The sequence below is a fragment of the Sander lucioperca genome, chromosome 12 (genome assembly GCF_008315115.2).
Source record: "Sander lucioperca isolate FBNREF2018 chromosome 12, SLUC_FBN_1.2, whole genome shotgun sequence".
NCBI classification, from domain to species: Eukaryota; Metazoa; Chordata; class Actinopteri; order Perciformes; family Percidae; genus Sander; species Sander lucioperca.
The window spans coordinates 15,899,330-15,918,909 of record NC_050184.1 but is presented as its reverse complement, the minus strand read 5'-3'; the positions used below and the strand labels follow the sequence as shown (position 1 = coordinate 15,918,909).

At 41.1% G+C, this 19,580-nt stretch overlaps 1 protein-coding gene across 1 annotated transcript in view; it reads left to right on the top strand.

Annotated features, from left to right (window-relative positions):
* Positions 1–277: 277 nt before the first annotated feature.
* The window catches only part of LOC116040698 (kelch domain-containing protein 8B), a 173,465-nt gene continuing 154,162 nt past the window's right edge, over positions 278–19,580 (top strand). The window contains exon 1 of the mRNA XM_031286261.2: positions 278–465. The gene's annotated coding sequence lies outside the window, so the exon portion shown is untranslated. The remainder of the gene's footprint in view (positions 466–19,580) is intronic.

The following is a 19,580-nucleotide window of genomic DNA, read 5'->3' as shown; positions in this document are numbered from 1 at the left end:
AGGCAGCATCTTTCCCTTCAGGTGAGTCTGGAGTTACCTGATGCTGGCGCTGCGCTGCGGGAAGCCTGAAACTAGCGACACAAAAGCAGCACTGGGTGCATTTACATCTATGTTCGAGTTTAAAGGGGCGATGATGAATCCGCTGTTGTCACTAGTGGAGGGACAGCTGCCACTGTGAGGGTTTCGGGAGTGCATCAATGCGCACTGTGAGCGAGTGAGGGGAGGAGACGAGGGGAGAGGAGAGGGAAGAGGAGGCGGGAGGGGGGGTGTTGAGTCAGTGGAAGGAGGACGAAGGTAACGTTGGTGTTTGTTTGGCTGGATTCTGTCACTGAACAGGAACACGACAGGACCACCGCTGTCCTCTGCTGCTGCTGACATGCCGTGTCCGAACATTTACGCGGAGCTGTGCAGGCGAGCGCCGACGCACCGCTGACTGCACGTGCCGTGCAGCCACCGGACGGAAAGGTAAGGACTGCTGTCACCAAAACTTTCCTTCTTATCTAATATCGCCACACACAGGCGCCCCTGCGGACTTCTTGAAGCTGCTATAGGAAGACTTTAGCTTCGGAAGGTCGATGCAGCATGCAGAACGCTTCACCCTCCGCGCACATGTTCTCTGTTGGCCGAGATGCTCTCGTTGTTTATGGGCGTTGCGGAGCTATGCTAATGGGCATCAAATCTGTATAAAAAGGTGTTTATACTCATTATGCCTAAGTTTGATAACGCTGTTGTTGAAGCGATAAAATGGTGGACGAGGATCAAGCACAAATATCGCCAGGAATCAGTTTGAACAACATGTCCACAATAATACCCAGCACGGTTAAGTAAGTATTTGCAGGACTCAAGTCTAATCTAGTTCATCTCAATCATCAGTTGATAAGTGGTGACCTAATCCAAGTTTGGATGGCAAATGATATCCGCTGCAGGGACTTTGCCACTGCGTAGGATTTGGTAAAGTGATGCCCCTGTGTTGTATCAGTGGAGTTGGAGCAACGCGTGAGTGCTTTTTGGTGCAGATTCAGGGATTTAGGGAGGAGGTTGAAGGGCAAATCCATCCAGCTGTTAGTGAGATGGTCTTTTCTAGACAAGCTGGTACCATCTGCTGCGCTGCCCAACATCTGGATGCGGTTGCGAGTCACTGGCAGATAGAGTCTTTATTCTGTTTTTTTGGAGCAACCTGAACTTTCTGATATCTTTTTACTGAGTCGAGTCTTCAGATAGAGATAGTCCTGCTCCTCTGTCCTCTTCCTCCACTTGGGAATTATGACATTTTTTTTTCTCTCTCTCTCTCTCCATCATCCCTCCCTCCTCACTTTCTTTTAAGAGCAGCATCCTACCGTTTAAAGCACTCCCTACTCCTGCCGCTGTCAGCTCTGCTAAAGAGGTGGTTTGTTCCTTAGTACCTTCCACCACTCCTCCCTCCTCTCCCTCTTGGTGCGTGTGCTACTTTTCCCATCTGACCGGCAATGATTGCCCCTAACTTGGTGTGAGTTAATTTGCATAATGAGGATTACAGCTGACATGCAGCGTCTGGGCCTGTCTTGTTGGATCCAGCAGAGAAGCGTAGTGCTGTGGCAGATCTCATTGTGCCAGCAAAATGCCACCCTCAATCAGGACTCACCAGGCCCTGCCTCTTCGCCATCATCAGAGCACAAGCAGTGAGGGACACTGGCAAATGGACTGTCTGAGAATAAAGTTATTCATGTATGAAATTAGCTATTGATGATGATTTAGTTGGCACAATGGCGGGTTAGATATTGCTGAATTAAAATGCATGACTGTTTTTTTGTTCTTCAAACGATAAGCAGGGCAAATTGATTTTCTTTATCCATTAATAGTTTTAATTAGCATTAGTTCTGTCTGGAGGAGGAATACATTTCTTCATGTTCGTGTTTGGGGATTTCTTTCTTCCTCTTTCGCTGCATAAACAATTGAGCCGCCCACTTTACAGCTAAATTTATACTAAATTTCAAACCACGGGTCAGAGCCCACATGAGGACAGAGTCCTGAAGCTAGTGGGTCTTTACATGAAAAAAAAAAAACAGAAATGTATTTTTGACAAAGCTGTTTCCCAGGGCAACTTAATGCATTTCACATCTGTTCTACCTGATTTCTTGGCTTCTTGTTAAAGTTTTCTGTCATTTCTCTCTTATACCATCCTTTTCTGGTCATTCCATGGTGATATAGTGAACGCAGTGTGACACTTATCTTTACATTTCCTGTTATTTGTTGTGATGGTTGTGATCTAGGAATTGAATCTTGTCCTCCTGTTGAACTCACATTAATTTGTGCAGGATAAAAGCATCACCTGAGAACAGTTCATGGAAGCCTGGGGCCTCATTTATCAGCCATGCATATACAAAGTGCTGTGCATAAACCATGCATACGCTAATTTCTACACATAGAACTTGATTTGTCAATTTCTGTGTCGCTCTATTTCATGCCGTCTATGGTGTTGCCGAGCTCTTGTGGCTCCACATAGATTCAGAGAATCTGTTAATGACATTCAGTCGTAATCTGCCTTTTCGGTGCCATTTACTTTCATTGATTTAACTAAGCCATATACATTTTCTGTTGTGCCAAAGAACTTCTAAAACAATGCAGCAATTAAAACAAATTCATAATCTTTGAATAACACTGAAGTGGATGTCTGATTTATCTATTACAAGTCTTTCTTTCACCATCACATAAAGTCTTTCATTTTTTTTAGCTCTCCCCATTCTGTACCTTCATTTATTTCTCTTTTAGCCACTTGAATTAGTGTCCGATAAAACAGTTTGGTTTAGCTTTATTTTAATTTACTGTGGTTGTCTATAGGGTGCTCAGCAATGTCAATTTAATACCATAGCAACAGGCTTTTCAAAACCCACAATGTATGCACACAGCAATGAGAACGTGATCACTACATCACACACTGTGTAACCACATTCGCTTGTAATAACTAATTGAGACTTATGTCTATAACACCGTTGCCCCAGTGCATTCTGGGATGCTTTCCTACATATATGCTTTCGGGATGCTGCAATATTCTAACTTCATTGTCTGTGATGTTTTTTCCATCTTTTTCTTTCTCGCTTGCTACTTTGGTCCACAACTACTAACTCTACATCAAGGACTGTGACTCTCAGAGAGATGTGATTGACCATATGACCTACATGCACAAGTAGATGAATGTAAAGTAGGTTCAAATGTATCATCTTTATTTATCTGCAGTTCCTAGGTACACATCTAGAACTTGTTCTATGCATGCTTTGATAAACGGAGCCCCTAAACTCTGCGAGACAGAGTTGGTGTATACAAAATGCCTTTTACAGACCTGCCAACATGTACGCATTTTTCGTACTCGGCACGCATTTTGACCCTTAAGTACGCTTGTACGATTCGCTGCTCTCTAGGTACGCATTTTGTTGCATCTTTCATTTAGCCGGTTTCAGTTTCTATGCAATCTATGACGTTGATTCTGCCGCTCAGCCACAGCGTGTAAGTGGAGTGAAAAGCTTTCGGCCAATCAGAGCGCTGTATTTTAACCCTCCGCCCACCTGCTCCTCCTAGCCAAATTCTTTGCGCGTTTAATTCAATTCAGTGCCTCAAGCAAGCCATGCTGTCCGGATAAATGTAGGCTTGCATGCCATGACTGAACCGCCTCAAAAAAAGGTTCGGAAACCACAGCGATTTCTTGACAGCTATCGGGAGAGATGGCCTTGCCTCCACCTGTCCAGGCTACCTAATCACGCATTCTGCACCGTGTGCAAGACAGACATCGATATCATTCACGAAGGGGCAAAAGGTAACGAACGCAGTCCCACACTCAAATACTGAGTCGGGCATGGCTGCAGCCTGCAGACCTCCTGTCTCATGCCTCCCATGCCCGCTAAATTAACCGTGACTTCATTTAGAAAATAATTCACAATTTCAGGATATTCTGAACGTCTGAATTTACCGTCGTATTCTGAACATCTGAGTTTACCGTTGGACAGGCCCCGGCATGAGACGGGAGGAGCATGAGACGGAAGGTCTCCAGGCTACAAGCCATGCACTCTTGCAAATACTCCCCACCCACCCCCCGAAACATAATGATATTAAAAATAAAAGGATGATAAGAAAAACATGTTCATAGTGTCAATAGGCTAGCCTGTCAGACCCGCCATCCTTCCCATTAGTTGAGGGAAGTTAGAAAAGTGGTGGAATGGCTAGAAAACTAGAAGGTTTTAGACAGGCCAGATGCTGATTAACGTAAAGGTAACAGTTAGTCTATTTTTTAGCCTAATTGAATTTATGAACATAAATACTGACCTTGACATAACAGGGAGTCCAGCTGTGACGAGCTCAGTTAATGATGCATAGCATACAGTAGGGCTGTTTGCTAGGCCAATGTGATGGCAACTGACATAATGCAATGTCACCCATGTCAACCTTTTAAAAGCCTATCTGAAAATATCTGACCCATGTTATTTATTAGCCTATAATCATGTCTCTGCCAGGCTTAAATCTTGTGCTTTTTTGTAGTTGCTTTAGGCCTATTCAAAGTTGCTTTGAGTAAATCATAACTTAGACTACTTCATTTCCCTTCAGTAATCAGAAGAAGGCTATGTGTTAACCTGGTCTGACTCATCTTTAACACAGAAGTACTTAGGCCTATTTATTAGCTCACTCCACCTCCTATTGGCTAGACCAGTGGTTCCCAACCTGGGGTCCGGGGACCCCTAAGGGGGGCGGCAAAGATCACAGGGGGGGCGCAAGTCTTTATCTGGTTTGAGGTTGAGGTAAAAAAAAAAAAAATATGCACATGTTAAACAAATTATGATACTAGAATATATAATGTATACAAAAGTCTATATAAAAACTATATTTTTGTTCTCGCTTAAACTTGTAGGCAGGCTACTTAGTAGGCCAAACCTCCGGGACCTCTTAACCTGGGACCTTGCTGTCATCAGGTCAGCTGCTAGCTGCTATCATCCTCGTTTTTCCTGCCGCCACAGCATCACTATTTTATGAATGAAACGTAAAAGGGGGGGGGGGGGGGGTTGTACTCATAACATTTCTTCAAGGTTGGCAGGTCTGCTTTTAGATGTGATTAAGGGGGTTTGTGTGGGATAGAGATAGCCGCTGCTAAACACACACCAGCCAGCTACAGACATTAACCCGGGCAGATGAATGGAACTGAGCCAATATTACCATCAAAGGATTAAGTGAGATGCTTTGGACAGTTTGGAAATCCAGTCTGCCAACGCAGGGGACATTTAGACAGGGATAAGATGTCTGAGGGAGGGAAAGTGAGAGAAATGGAGAAAGGAATAAAACGCGTGGTGCATGTAGAGAAAATAACAATTAAGCAGCTCAAGCAGGCAGAGTTTTAAAAGTAATAGTACATGCAAAATGTGCACATTCACTTTCTTGCCGAGAGTTAGAGAGGTTCAATGCCACGCTTATGTCTGTACGATAGATACAAAAAACAAAATAGGAAGCTACTGCCACTAGTCTCTTAGCTTAGCTTAGCATAAAGACAGCAGGCAGGGGGAAATGGCTAGCTTTGCTCTCTCTAAAGCCCCTGACACACCAACCCGACGGCCGACTGTAGGCAGAAAAGGCAGTCGGTCTGATCAGTCGGCTCCCCGAGGTCCAAAAAGTGCCTCAGAACACACCGAAGCGACGCCGACTTGAACGTACATTCTGCGTGCGCGAGACGTAATACGTCTCCATAACAGCAGGCGGTGCTAATCTGTATTGTCGCCCAAAAAATGAAAACCGGAAGCTGATTGGACGAGCGCGTCACGTCGGTCTGGCGCGATTTTTCAACCGGGCATAATGGCAGCTTCGTTCGGAATACAATCTCATATTTTACGAAGATAGTTCACCGAAACGTGTTTCTGAAAACATTTTAAGCGAGAAACAGGCCATGCAGTTGCTGAATCTGTCTTCATTTCAGATCGACAAAGGTCAGTTTAAAAGATTTTCGTCAGATTTTGAGAGGCTTAGTCACGCTCATCCCGCTCGTCATTTCCGGGGTTAGCACTCCACCAATCAGATTGGTCATTGAGTCCGACTGCCCGCCCTCCGATTCAGCAAGTCAGGTCGGCCAAAATGAAGGCCGACAGCTCCTCCTCCGACTGACGACGGCACGGAACACACGGAACAGACTCGAGTCACTGACCTCGCCAGATGGCCGATTATCGGGTTGGTGTGTCAGGGCCATAAAGGTAGCAACATTCGCCTATCAGCTCCTCTAAAGCTCAAATTTAACAATTCTGGCCATGTTTAACATGAAAATCTGACTATAACATTATACATGTGATAGAAAATATGGAAAAGCATAATAGTTCACCTTTAATAAATCAAAGTTTCCCCCTGCTTTCAGTCTTCATGCTAAACTAAGCTAGGTTAATATTTAGCGTACAGACATTAGAGTGGTATCAATCCTTTCATCTAACTCTCGGCAAAAAAGCTAATAACTTTATTCCTCAAAATGTCAAACTATTATTCCTTTAATTGTCATGTTGTCAATTATCATGAGACAAAGATGACTTGAGGAACAAGGAGAAAGTTGAGTGATCACCTCATTGCTATGTTTCGTCCCTCCACCTGTGAAGATGCAGATGTAGCCCAGTGTGTGAGTCTGCTTCTCCTCGAGTCGGGTCCACATGTCAGCAGGTCGCCGCCATGTTAATTAAAACAGCTTGTCGTGTGTGGCGTTAGGATTCTCTTAAGCGCACATAGTAGCTCAGGCAAACAGGTTTATGTGTTTTGTGTGTGTGTCTGTGTGTGACAGCAGCTGCCTTATTGTTTAATTACATTTTATTGTTTACATGATTCCCCTCATTAGGCCTATTGACCTGGTACAACTGATCATGATTACAGAAACGGTGGAGGACATTGGAGTTCTGGGAAACGTGTTGGCATGTACTAGTTTTATGTCCCATTCATATATTGGGAACAAAGGTACAGTAGATCCTCTGGGGATAAAACCAATGCATTGTTTCCAACAGCAGCAGCGTGTTTGGAATAACAAGCACATGGATACACTAAGGACCATGGCACATTCCCAGCTCAATCCAGCAAATTGCATAATTGGACTGCAGCAGTAGGCCAAAACATGATATTTAATATCTTTATTTTTTAAGTTTATGACAACATGCACTATATACAGTACCATATTTATGCATTTTTCTTTTTAAATTGTGGTACAAATAGATATATATATTTTTTAAGATTATATTTTGGGCATTTTTGGCCTTTATTTTTTACAGGACAGTTGAAGACATGAAAGGGGAGAGAGAGGGGGAATGATATGCAGCAAAGGACCGCAGGTCGGAGTTGAACTCTGGACCACTGCGTTGAGTAGTAAACCTCTGTATATGGGCGCCCGCTCTACCAACTGAGTTTTTTTACGTTTTCTAAAACTGCCAAACATCGGACATCTTGACTTGTCACAGTAGGAAAAGCGCAGATGTGCTTAATAACCTTAATGATGGCTGAATTCTATTTATCGCGCTTGGTTTCAGGGCCCGGTATTGTGCATGCTGGCTCACTGTCACGGCTTATTGGGACGCCTTGTTAATGGTATTAGTTACACCTGTGCCTTCTCTGCTAAGACACGTCTAAATGTCTGCTCTGAAGAAAAGGTCTGTTGTATTAAATTAAAAAAGGTTCTGGTTAAATGGCTGTAGGGCACTGCAATGCTCTGAAATCAGTTTACAGTAGTTTAAAGTCACACTCTGCATCTGTATTAAAATAATTGCATTCAGTCTTGGTCAGAATAAAAACAAAACAAAATTGATCATAAAAACCCCAGCAACAGCAAAACCTGGACAGCTGTGAGCACTTATCAGATCAAAGATGCAGAATAAATAATGAAATGTAGAAAACATTAAGTTTTAGTTCAAGGCTGATCATATGTTGTGGAGATTCATGTAACCACAGTAGTATTTTATTTTTAAGAAAGTAACTGTCAGGCTGAAATTAGTTATTATAGCCACAGGGCCATTAATGCTGGGAGCAATGTAGAGCAAGGGGGAAGGTTTGATTAAATAATCACTGTAAGGGTGTAAAGTATTAAGTTTAGTACTAAGGCAATCCAGCTCAGTAGAGACATAGCTATTTGATTATTTGCTATGATTGCTTCCACTTTTAGATTTCCTCCGAGTGGAGGGAAACAAGTCGCTGTGTGATTGCTTTGTGTGACTGCTGCCACATAGAGTAGTGGGTATTATTTGAAGTTTGCCCGAGGCATGGAGACACACCAGCTCATGGAAACTGATTGCTCTTTGATCGCTTCATGTGATTGCTGCCGCTGGCTTTGATACAAGGTCTTGCTGGGGAGGTGGGTGAAAAAAGGCTGAACCCTTCCATCAATTAGAGAAAGCTCGGATTCATCATGAAAAGGTGGACACGCTAGACATGCCAACTGTCGCTGCAAATGATTATTTTCAATAATTAACTCATTTTAAGTGTATAAAATAGCGAAAAAACATCCATCACACTTTCCTGGAGCCCAAGACTTTATTCAGACAGCCTGGTAGACTTTGCCTATTTGACCTGTCACATCCGTCTATAGAGAACACACCAGCTGTGTTCAATACCAAGTCAAGTCATGTCAAGTCAACTTTATTGTCAATTCTGCAATATATGCCGGACATACAGAGCAATTGAAAATACGTTTTTCTCCGACCCACAGTGCAATAAGGACACATGCAACAAGTACAATATAAAAACATAATATATACAAATAATATATACAAATAAGATAAAGAAAGATAAGTTATATATGCAATAAAAAGATAAGTAATATGTACAATACAGTAATACATTCTAAAGGCTGTTCGTCAGTCTGGTGGAACAGCCTTCTCCCAGATGGCAGAAGGCTGAAGAGGCTGTATGAGGTCACCCACAATGCTGGTTGCTTTGGTAGGGCGGATTTGGTAAATGATCGTTCCCTATCGCGGAAACAGTGCACTACAGTATGTAGCGTGTTCGCCATTTTGTAGTGGTGTTCGGATTCTCTGCGGTTAATTTAATTCACTATATAGTCCACTATAAAATACCCACAATGCACAGCTAATTTGAGTGTATATACAATGTACCCTACACGTACCTCCCCCAGAAAAGTAGAAGAAGCAGAAGCACCTGCAAAAACGTATAAAGTGAAAATGGAGCTGGCTTTTGTTTCTAAACAGTGGAAATGGAACATGTAACATATATACCTTTTACTATTCTTCTGAGTGCTCGGCTTGTTTCAAGGATGTATTAGAAGTATTTTTGTTGCGCTTTGTTTACGTGATGCTGGGCTCGCCCGCCTCCGTCACACAAATAACCGGCGCACCTACTGACGCAGCGATACTTTCAGTGAGTGTCCGAAATCTCATTTGGTCGTTCCCTATGTAGTTCACTATTGACTAAACACTATATAGGGAATGGTTTGGTGAGCTATTGTGTTTCGGTGTAATGATTGAAATGCAGAAGGCATAATCCACTGCAGATTAATTGATACTCTGCAAAGAAGTGTGAGGAGAAAATCTCTTTGGCATTCAGAGCCATTCTGTATCTAGCGAGCAGAGTTCTGGTTTCATCAGTTCAGTCTCGTGAACACTTGAGGGGTCTGTTTCCTTGGCTTTACTCTACCTCTCTCTCTTCTTATTTTGCTCTCTAACTCATTATGCCCCTATCCTCCCTGACACTTCATTACTGGCCCCCTGAGGTCCTGTTCTTTCCCACTCGTTGGTAGTCATGTTGGGGGCTGATGAGAAGGACCACCGGGACCCTGTGGGTCTGAAGGGAGGCAGGGAAAGAGGGTCATGGTACAACAGCTGGTGTTTGATGGTGCTCAAGCAGCGTTTAGGCCTCGATGCATTTCATGAACGCACCTGTGCCATTTTTGTCACTTGTTTGCAATGGTTTGGTGGTCACAGCAGCTGCGCGTCTTCTCGAAACAATACACCCATGTTTTGGGTTAATGTCTCAGTGTCGACCGCGCCATGTACTACATCTGTGGCAGACAGAAAATTTCAGACATTTCCAAATAAATAAATATAACTTTGGCTCCATTATCTATTTCAGAAAGGTTCTCCTTATCAATCAGTCAGTTATTCACCACTTTGGTCCAGACTGAAATATCTCAACTGCTGCATGGATTGCCATGACATTTTGTCCAGACATCCAGGATTCATATTTTGTATTGACATAGCGGTTCCCAGAGGATGAATCCTAATCGTGCTGGTGATCTCTTGACTTTTGTCCAGGTCTTTGGTTTATAACAACGTACCTGCAAAAAACTAATGACATTACCATCATCAGCCTTTAGCTGTACTTTGTGTTTGGTGCTAATTAGCAACTGTTAGCATACTAACATGCTAAACTAATTAACATAATCAGGATCAGAATACTTTATTCCTCAGGGAAATTGTTCAGTTGCAGTTGCTCACAAAAAAATAAAAATGAATTAATAAGATTAAGAAAAAAGACCTAGTCAATAAGTGTTGCAAAGTATCATAGCTACAGTGCAAGAAATAAATAAAGTAAAGTGGAATTAGGAAAAAGCATCATTTTGGAGGAGCAATGACTTACTAGAGCTTATCTTATTTAAGAAAAGAAAGAGTTTAAAAGGTGACTATTTACCGAAAGTTAGAAAGTGAGCGAGAGCAACTGCAACAAGCTGCCGTCCAGGTCCAGGCATCATCGTTCATAAAAGAATTTAACTGATTATAAATGTTTGTTTGATAAAAATTGAAGCTTTGAAGGGGGGACTTTTTCAGACAAAAGGCTGGACAATTGCATACTTAAAACCAGATAAGAAACCTGCCAGTGAAAAGAGAACAGGTAATAATGGAACAAATATTAGGTGCAATTGTGTGAAATCAGATTTTAAAAACCAAGTATGAAATTTAGTAACTTGTTTGTTCTAGGGTTGACAGACCGATCGGCTCCAAATGAGCGAAAAAGGGAAATAGCTCAGGAGAAACGTAGATTTCTAATGATGGGGGAGAAAAGCCAGTGTAATTATCTGTATACCCTTTGAGCTCTCACTCTTGTGCTTCTCTCCTTTTCTTAATCTGGCTTGATTAAATTAAGCATAACTGGGATTATTGGTGTCTTACATTCACATTAATACAATCATAGCTCTATATCTAAATATCAGGCCCACATGGACGAGTCCACTGTTAACCCTATCACCCCTTTGGTTCTGTTTTCTTGTTTTTCTTTCTCAATCTCCATCCTGTCTCCTCTATGAACGCAGCTTTCTTTTTCCCATCTCACATTAGTTTCCTTATTACATTGTGCTTTTACTGCCACTGTGCAGTCAACATAACTTAGCCAGACAGATGTATTTTTGCATTTTTATACTACCCTGTAGCCCACTCATTCCTCTGGTTTTTGTCTCTTTATTTTAGTCTTACCCTTACTGGCCTTTTCCTTGTTTATTCTGTCTCATCCATCATCTACTCTCCGTCCCTCCCTCTGTTGCTTCTTCTCTTAATTCGGCCCTACATCCTATCTATTTAAGGAAGAACGCAGCATCTGCTGGGAAACTGCTGGGCTGGGTGGGGAGATTTGGCTGAATGGCACAGCAAGTCCCCAGATGCCCCGTTGTGGCTCATGCTGCAGGGGAAGAGAGAAAAGAGAGCGATGCACTGTGGCAGATAGACAGTTATGGACAGGGCAACAGCAGGGATAAGAGAAAACAACTGCTTAGAGTGAGCGAGAGTGGACAGAGCAGAAGATGTACAATGGAAACAGGGAGCTCCATCTCTGCTGTGCCCTGTACTGCTGTGAAAGCCTCTTAATGTTTCTGCTCCACCATTATCTGCTGATCATATAAAAGAGAGTGGAAGAAGCCATTGGAGGGCCCAAATTAAAGTTACTGTACATCATAAAAAACAACATCTATATCAGAAATGGTGTTGTTTGTGATTTACCTTTCATTTGGGCCCTTCAAGGAGTTTTTGCTGCCATTTACAACTGGAATGGGTTTTTACATCGGACTGACAATTAGGGTTAGCACAGCTAGCACACAGTTTTCCTCTGCAAAAGGCATCATTTCAGTTGCATTCACTTTCAGTTTCAGTGTGGGAGAGAACTGAGAGACAACAGCCGTAGAGAGGGAAATCTAAATCAGATAGCAGAGGGAGGCAATTACCAAATAAATGAGTGCGCTCCAAACGAGATCATAACAGAGCTGGCCGTGCCAGATGGGTGTGGTTACAAACCATTTAAATTCTGTGAACAGTATGGCACATCCCGTTTGTATCTGCATGGATCAACAGCTAGTGTGGCAAAACTAATGTCATATGTGACAAACAAAAGAGAGTGTTGGGTTGTGGGAACTCTTTTTGTACATTTCTGAGATGAGTGAATCAAAATGGAACGTTATTGTTTTGATTAGGGCTTTTACAATGAAATCACAATACCTTACATAACTTAGTATTTTAGCCATTTAGTATGAAGCTGTAGCCAGTAAGAGTCTGGCTCTGAAGCTGGTGACTATTGATTTTTCTGGCTATAATGACAACTGTCACTGGCAGAGCCAGCTAATGAACGTTTAGTCTGTGATTTGGCAGAACAAGGAAAAAGAAACTCTTGGCTCTGGGCCCTTTAATAATGGTCTCCACTGACTGTAAGTTTACACTTCGCTGGCCAAGTATTTATTTATTTTTTTTTTTTTTTTGAGGAAAAAAATTGTTTTTCGTTTTCAATGTTTTTGATGAAAAAATAAAAGGAGGGTATGTGTTTTTGCTGGTCAATGATTAATCATGAGAGTTGCAAGTGGTTCTACGGGGATTGCCTCATCAACTTCAAACAGGCAGCTAGCAGGTGGTATCAAAGTTGTCTGGTGTAAATGACATACAGCTGGAAAAAGAGTTGTAGAAGCATTTCACATCACCGTTAACTTATTTTCTTAAAAAGCTCTGAATTGAAACCTTATTAACACCACAACAGGCCAACACTGCAGCACTGTTATCAATAAAGTACAACAAAGTCATGAAAATATTTTAATATTATCAATTATTATAAATGGGGTGGAAAAAAATTATTTATTTTTTTCTCTATATTTTCACTTGAAACTGTTTACCACATTATTGATGATTATTTATCTAAAATCTCATTGTAAAAATATTTTGTGAAAGCACCAATTGTCAACCCAACAATTAGACCGATCTGCTGGCGATTTGATTTCGCCCTGCAGCTCAGGCTGGAAACCTGTACGTTTATCTATCCTGCTTCCGTTACAATTTTGCGGGGACCAATCACAAACTGGCTTATCCACTTGGCGCGCTATTGGCGGGTTTAACACGATGACAATAGAGAAGCGACCAAGCAGCTTCTTGTTTACATTCGGCCAACGAAGAGCAGCAACCCGATGATGCCGCTGTCGCTGCTACGTCACCCGGATCGTTGGTCTGATTGGTTGAAGGACTATCCAATTGCGTACAGAGTCATTTGAACTATGCCCGTTGATCACGCCTCTTGTGCAGTAGAAAATACAGAGCAGACTCCCCAGACTAATGTTCAATCTTAAAAGATTGAGCTTGGTCTGGTGATAGCCAGACTACCCAACAATATCTTCGCAATATCGATATCGATGTATTTGGTCAAGAATATCGTGATATCTGATTTTCTCCATATGGCCCAGCCCTATAGACAGGGGTTCCTCCTTATAAAAGATCCAGTCATATGTGAGCAGTGGTCAGTCACATGGTGTGAAAAAAAGTCAACAAGGCAGAAAGTTGTGATGTGTGAATTGTACAGCCAACTGCCAACTTTGAAAGTCTTGTTGTGGAAACTTAGCTTAAGGTGTGTCCCTTCTCAGTTGAAGGAAAACAGCCGTCAGTGGCAGCCCCTAAATCTGCTGATATCTCTCTGTTTATGTTTACAAAAGGCCTTGTTCTCCCACTGCACGTCTCAACTCATCTTCCCTTTTCCTCACCCGACCACCCAAAACTTAGCAACCTGACCTACTTCATGATTTCCCTTATTTTTCTCTCCTCTTCTCTTGCTTTTTAATTTCAGAGTGATGTTCCTGCATCTCTAGAGCAGGCTGCCCTGCTGTGTTCTCAGAAAACTTCTGATACGATATGCGCTATGGGCTTCACTCTCTCTCCTCTCTGCAGGAAGGCGCATCACTCAATGGGCGAGGCGGTTAAAATGAATTAAATAATAAAAGCCTGCCCATCAGTGTGAGTTAATTTCAGTTGCACACAGAAGTGGTGTCAAGGGTTATGAATAATGTGAATATCTATCATTTTCTTGAATTCAAGTGAGTATTTTCATCATCTTGCTCCACTCAGAAATGCTGTATTGCATATATTCATTGTAAGAATTGTAAAATGCACAGCTGCAGGATGAAGACACTGTACCCTCCAACTCTAGGGATTTGAAGAGGAAGTAAAATCCACCCAGCATCCCTTCTGTTCCAATTAAACCAGTCAAGCATTGGTATTATGTCCAGCCCAGTGTGTGTGTGTGTGTGTGTGTGTGTGTGTGTGAACTAAGACCTTAACCCAGTTCAGTTGTAGATTAAAACTCAAGGCTGGTATTATCAAACCAACAGATTGACTCAGAGCATGACAGGCTGCGTCAAATCTAAAATGCTTCTACACATCAGATGGTCATAATGGTCCACACACCACAGCTAGTTTTCTGCATTTTGCATTAGTGAAGATAAATCATAGCCTAGTGTATTGAGAACAACGGAGCAATGGGACAGACAGTACCACAGTACATTTTCGAACCGCCCCCTACTGGAGTAAAAGGCACGGTGTGTCAAGCTTATACCTGTAAGTATAAGAAATTTGAATTTGAATAGATGATTACTGACCAAATAATTAATTTTTACCTGTTTTCTGAAAAAAAGTGACAAACCTATAAGCCAACATACTTCTTTTTTTACGCTGAAGCCCAATATTCAGCTAGGTTGTAGTACATTGCAATGTAAACGTTATAATCCTTAAGATTTCTGTCCTGGTTGTTTTGGCGACACCTGTGGTTACAATGCTATCAACAGGAACAGTTTAATACTACAGAAATCTGAATTAGGGCTGGGCAATATATCAATATTATATCGATATCGTGATATGAGACTAGATATCGTCTTAGATTTTGGATATCATAACATTTTAATATGTGTGTGTTGTCTTTTCTGGTTTTAAAGGCTGCATTAGAGTAAAGTAATGTCATTTTCTGAACTTTCCAGACTGTTCAAGCTGTTCTATTATTTGCCTTTACTCACATATAGTCATTAAATTGACTTTTGTGATGATTTAAAAAAAAAAATCTCATTGTGTAGTTACCATTTTGTTAAAACATCAATTGTCACCCCTACAATATCGTCGCAATATCAACATCGAGGTATTTGGTTAAGAATATCATGATATTTGATTTTCTCAGGTGGATACATGTTGATAACTGGATTACAAAATGACCTAGTATATTTGCCAAAAGCAGTTGACATTGGGACTTTGTTGTAACTCATCATAATTCATAATGAATCAATAATACATAAATATCTTGCTATGTTTTGAAATGTAAGGTTATATTAAAATAGTGACATATTAGAAGACAATTTATGTTCAAATGTAGTCATTTTTTACGATGTGGATGTAACACTTGTAGATGTGGATGTAACATTTTCTCATTAAATCCTCAATTTCCTCCCCATGAAGAACATTTTGCCAAGTGAAAGTCACTTTGACAAAATTACTTATTTCTCATTGTATAAACACTGTAAAGGACAATTAGCTGCAATATTAGCTTAGTTGTAGGCAATATCAGTGGTACATTAGCACAAATTGACTCAGCTGCTGCAGGGTCTACTCAGACTGGGGCCTCTGGGTAATAATTAGAACATCAGTCAGATTTTGCTGTAGTTTGGGAAAGGTCATGTTAGTGCAGGTTGACAGCAGTGGTGGAGACCCAGTACTGATGGGGAAACTGTCAGCTTACACACACATAGGAAACTGGGTTAATAACAGTTGAGTTAGGTGTAGGTCATAGAGTCAGGGAGTGTAAGTTAATGGGTGTATGTATAACTAATGACGGCCCACTGTTAAAAATGTCTTTTTGCATAACTCTGAAAAATGCTTTAGAAGAAAGAGAGGAACTATTACATTGCTGGATATAAAAAAATATACACATTATTGTAGGGCTGCACTATGTGAGTAAAATATCTAATTGCGATTATTTTGACTAATATTGCGATTGTGATATGATTCACAATATTGCAGGGAATGATCATTTTTGTATCATTGTTCTCATTTTCTTTAAAAAAATATTAAAATTAAAGTGCAAAACGCAATATATTTATTGTAATGAATCCAAAAATGACTACAATATTTCATCAGATATTAAGGAAATATGCTAAGTTGACTACTTACTTATTTTTCTGACAATGCTAATGCCAGTATTTTTTCCTTTGAAAGTTTCATTCTGTGAGGGAATGTTTAAAGTTCTAAAGTTTGTGTTTTGGTATAGAGACAGCTTAGAGCCTAAAAGGATGCCAAGTTGGCTAATTTCCTCCTGAACTGGTAAGCATTAAGCTAATTTATCACGGCTACTAGGGACGGGCATTTTCAGTCATACCAACATTCGTGTACTCACATCGAATTATATAGAGTACTCGAGTTAGTTGCTCGCAAAAACAATTGAGACACAGCCAGTAAAGTGATCCCGACTGATCCTGGCTAACGCTGCCATGCTAACACGCGATAACTGCTAACATTATCGGAGGACCAGGCAAGCGGGCCACGGCCCAATACCGTGACAAACCTATGACAGAAACCGTAAGTTTGACTTCCTCATAATGTAAACATGCAATGTAACTTTAGCAAAACGACAGTGTAGCCTGTTCAGCAGCCGTAGCAGACAAACGGTGAGTAATTTTAAGCCAAGAAAGTGTGTCTATCAGTTGGGTAGAGAAGACAATGAGTTTGCGGTGTTTTTAGCGGTTGTTGCTGTAATTTTAAGCCGAGAAAGTGTGTCTGTCAGTCAGGTAGAGAGGACGGGGTGTTTGTGGTGTTTTTAGTGGTTGTTGCCATATTCTTAAGCCAAGAAAGTTGTCGGGTAGAGAAAACGGCGGTTGTTGCAGTAATTTTAAGTGGAGATAGGGTGGCTGTCAGTCGGGTACAGCACTCCCTTTTATGACTGTCTACATAGTCAGCATCTAACGTTAGCTACTCTGCTGCGATGTGGAGTGTCTGGCTATGTGAGACTAGCGTCTAGCAACATTGTTGGATGCTGCATTCTCAACCTGGCGACCCCCGTGAACTTCGAGTCTGGAGAGGAGGGGCCGGGGGAGACGACTCTCTCCAGTATTTTGAATATGGACTACAGTAACTACTTTAAACAATAGCTGTCAGTATTACATTTAAAAAAATAAAAATGATAATAGTGTGATTTTTGCGAGGATCTGTACGAAACTAAGATTTTTTTTCTTTAGTCTGTAGGATATGATTTGACCACAATACTTAAGTAGAATTGTTTGACACCTAGTTTGCCTTTAACAAATGTTGCACCCCCCTTCAATTTGGATATTGCACCAGTCCATATGTTGTGGTTGTGGATATTTCTTTTGGGGTTGTTTATATTTCTGTTGTCTGTTTGTATGTTTCTGTTTCCTGTATTTTCCATTGATTGTTTATGCTTAGGTTTCTGTGAGGATTGTAGGTTTCTGTTTTCTTGTTTTGATTGTGTATTCTGTGGATTGTGTATATTTCAGTTTCCTGTTTTATTTTGATAGTCTGTTTTCCCGCCTTGTCTGATTGTCCTGCCCTGCCCTGATGTGTTTCACCTACTGTATCACCTGTCCCTTATTTGCTCGTTACCTCGTGTATTTAGCCTCTGTGGATTTCCTTTTGTCTCAAGCTCCTAGTTGTTGTACTTGAAGTTTTTGCCTGCTGCAGCTCTCAGGACTCCCTTTGTTGATGAGTTTTTTGTTCTTTTGGTCAAAATAAATCCTCAGCTCAAACTTTCTCCTGCCTGCCTGCTCTCTGCGTTTGGGTCCTATTATTCCCTGCTACATAACACCATATTGCAAAATTCCATATTGATTTTGATAAAATTGCAATTTAATTGTGCAGCCCTACAGTATTGTTCTAACAAGTAAGAGAGACATTTAATGTCATTTTAGTTTCTAGTTTTTATAGCAGTTATTATCCATCAGTTGTTGAAAAAAAGAAAGAAAGCGAAAGCCGGGCAAAGAGGATTACATCTAGAAGATTAAATGTTACAGATTGAAGTGAAACAAGCAACACAATACCAACAGTCATGTATGTGTCTGTGGGGTCACACGACACTGGTGACGCGGTGGCTTATCAGTTTGTGTTGCGCTAGCAGCATTCACCCCCGATGATGTCATTGAGGCTGTCTCCGTGGAGACTGATTGGACAGTTAACCTCAGGGGCATCTTTGCCGACTGGGCCTGCTGTTCCTCTTAGTGGGACTGATGGGGAATGTGCGGCGGAGAGAAACACTTTCATTTAGTCTGCCTGGCAGACAGCGTGCGTTGGTGTAATTCCCATACAAACACATTTTCCTTTTGCTCTTACGTGACCGTCCTCTCCCTCTACTTTCTGTTTCTCACCAGCACTGTGTTTTTTATTCGGTCACATCTTTGACTAGCTGTTCCTTTGTATTTCTTTGGTCCAACTTCCTTCATCTTTTTCTCTTTCATGCAAATTGCAACTACTTTTTGCATTTTGCATTCAGTCGTTCTCTCATACTTCTCTTTCTCTTCTGTCTGCTTTGAACATCGTCTCTGCTCTTGCTCTTTTTTTGATGATAAAATGACTCAGCTGAATGTGTTTCTATACCATCCGTGTGTGTGCATTTGTATCTTTCTCAGAGTATGTGTGCGCGCACTGACACACTCAACGGTTGTTTCACACTGGTTGCCCTCATCTGTATTGAAATTCACCACCCCATGTTTACAGTCACTGCTTCCAGTATTAATTCCCCGTCTAGTGGTGACTCAAGCTTAATCGAGAATGGGATGACTGAACCATAACCCATTCACATTTCAATATACAGCACTGTACCTCCGAAGGTTCTACAAGGGCAGGCCTTTTTTATTTGAAGTGCCCTACTCTCATAATGGCTGGGAAAGGATGACACACTGCCCGCTTTTTTTCCTGTGTCATTCATTGCCTATTTTTTTGTTGGATAAAATAATCGTTTGTAGCCATTTACTAAATTACAAGTATAATCAATAAATATATTGATTATCACTTGTAGATAGAATATATCCTTAATCGTTATACTCAGTTAAACAATTAGAAACAGTATTATTAAAACAAAATTAAATATTAAAAAAATGGTTATTTAAAACGTTTTTTTTTGTAGTGTAAAAGAAAAATAGGCTACACAGTCTATTTCTTAACTGCTAGTTATCACTATCAAGTTGCATTTTAAGCTCTTTTTTTTGTGATTGGTTTTCAAGAAATAATAAAAACAATAAACCAGAGCACGTTTTTTTCCCATCCTGAAATGCTGTGGACTAGCCAGGTTCTGGCAATGCAAGACTATAATCCTGTTGATGAGCCTTGATGAAAATAATGGTCAAGCATCGTACAGTGAAGGCCCATTGCCTCACGCTTATA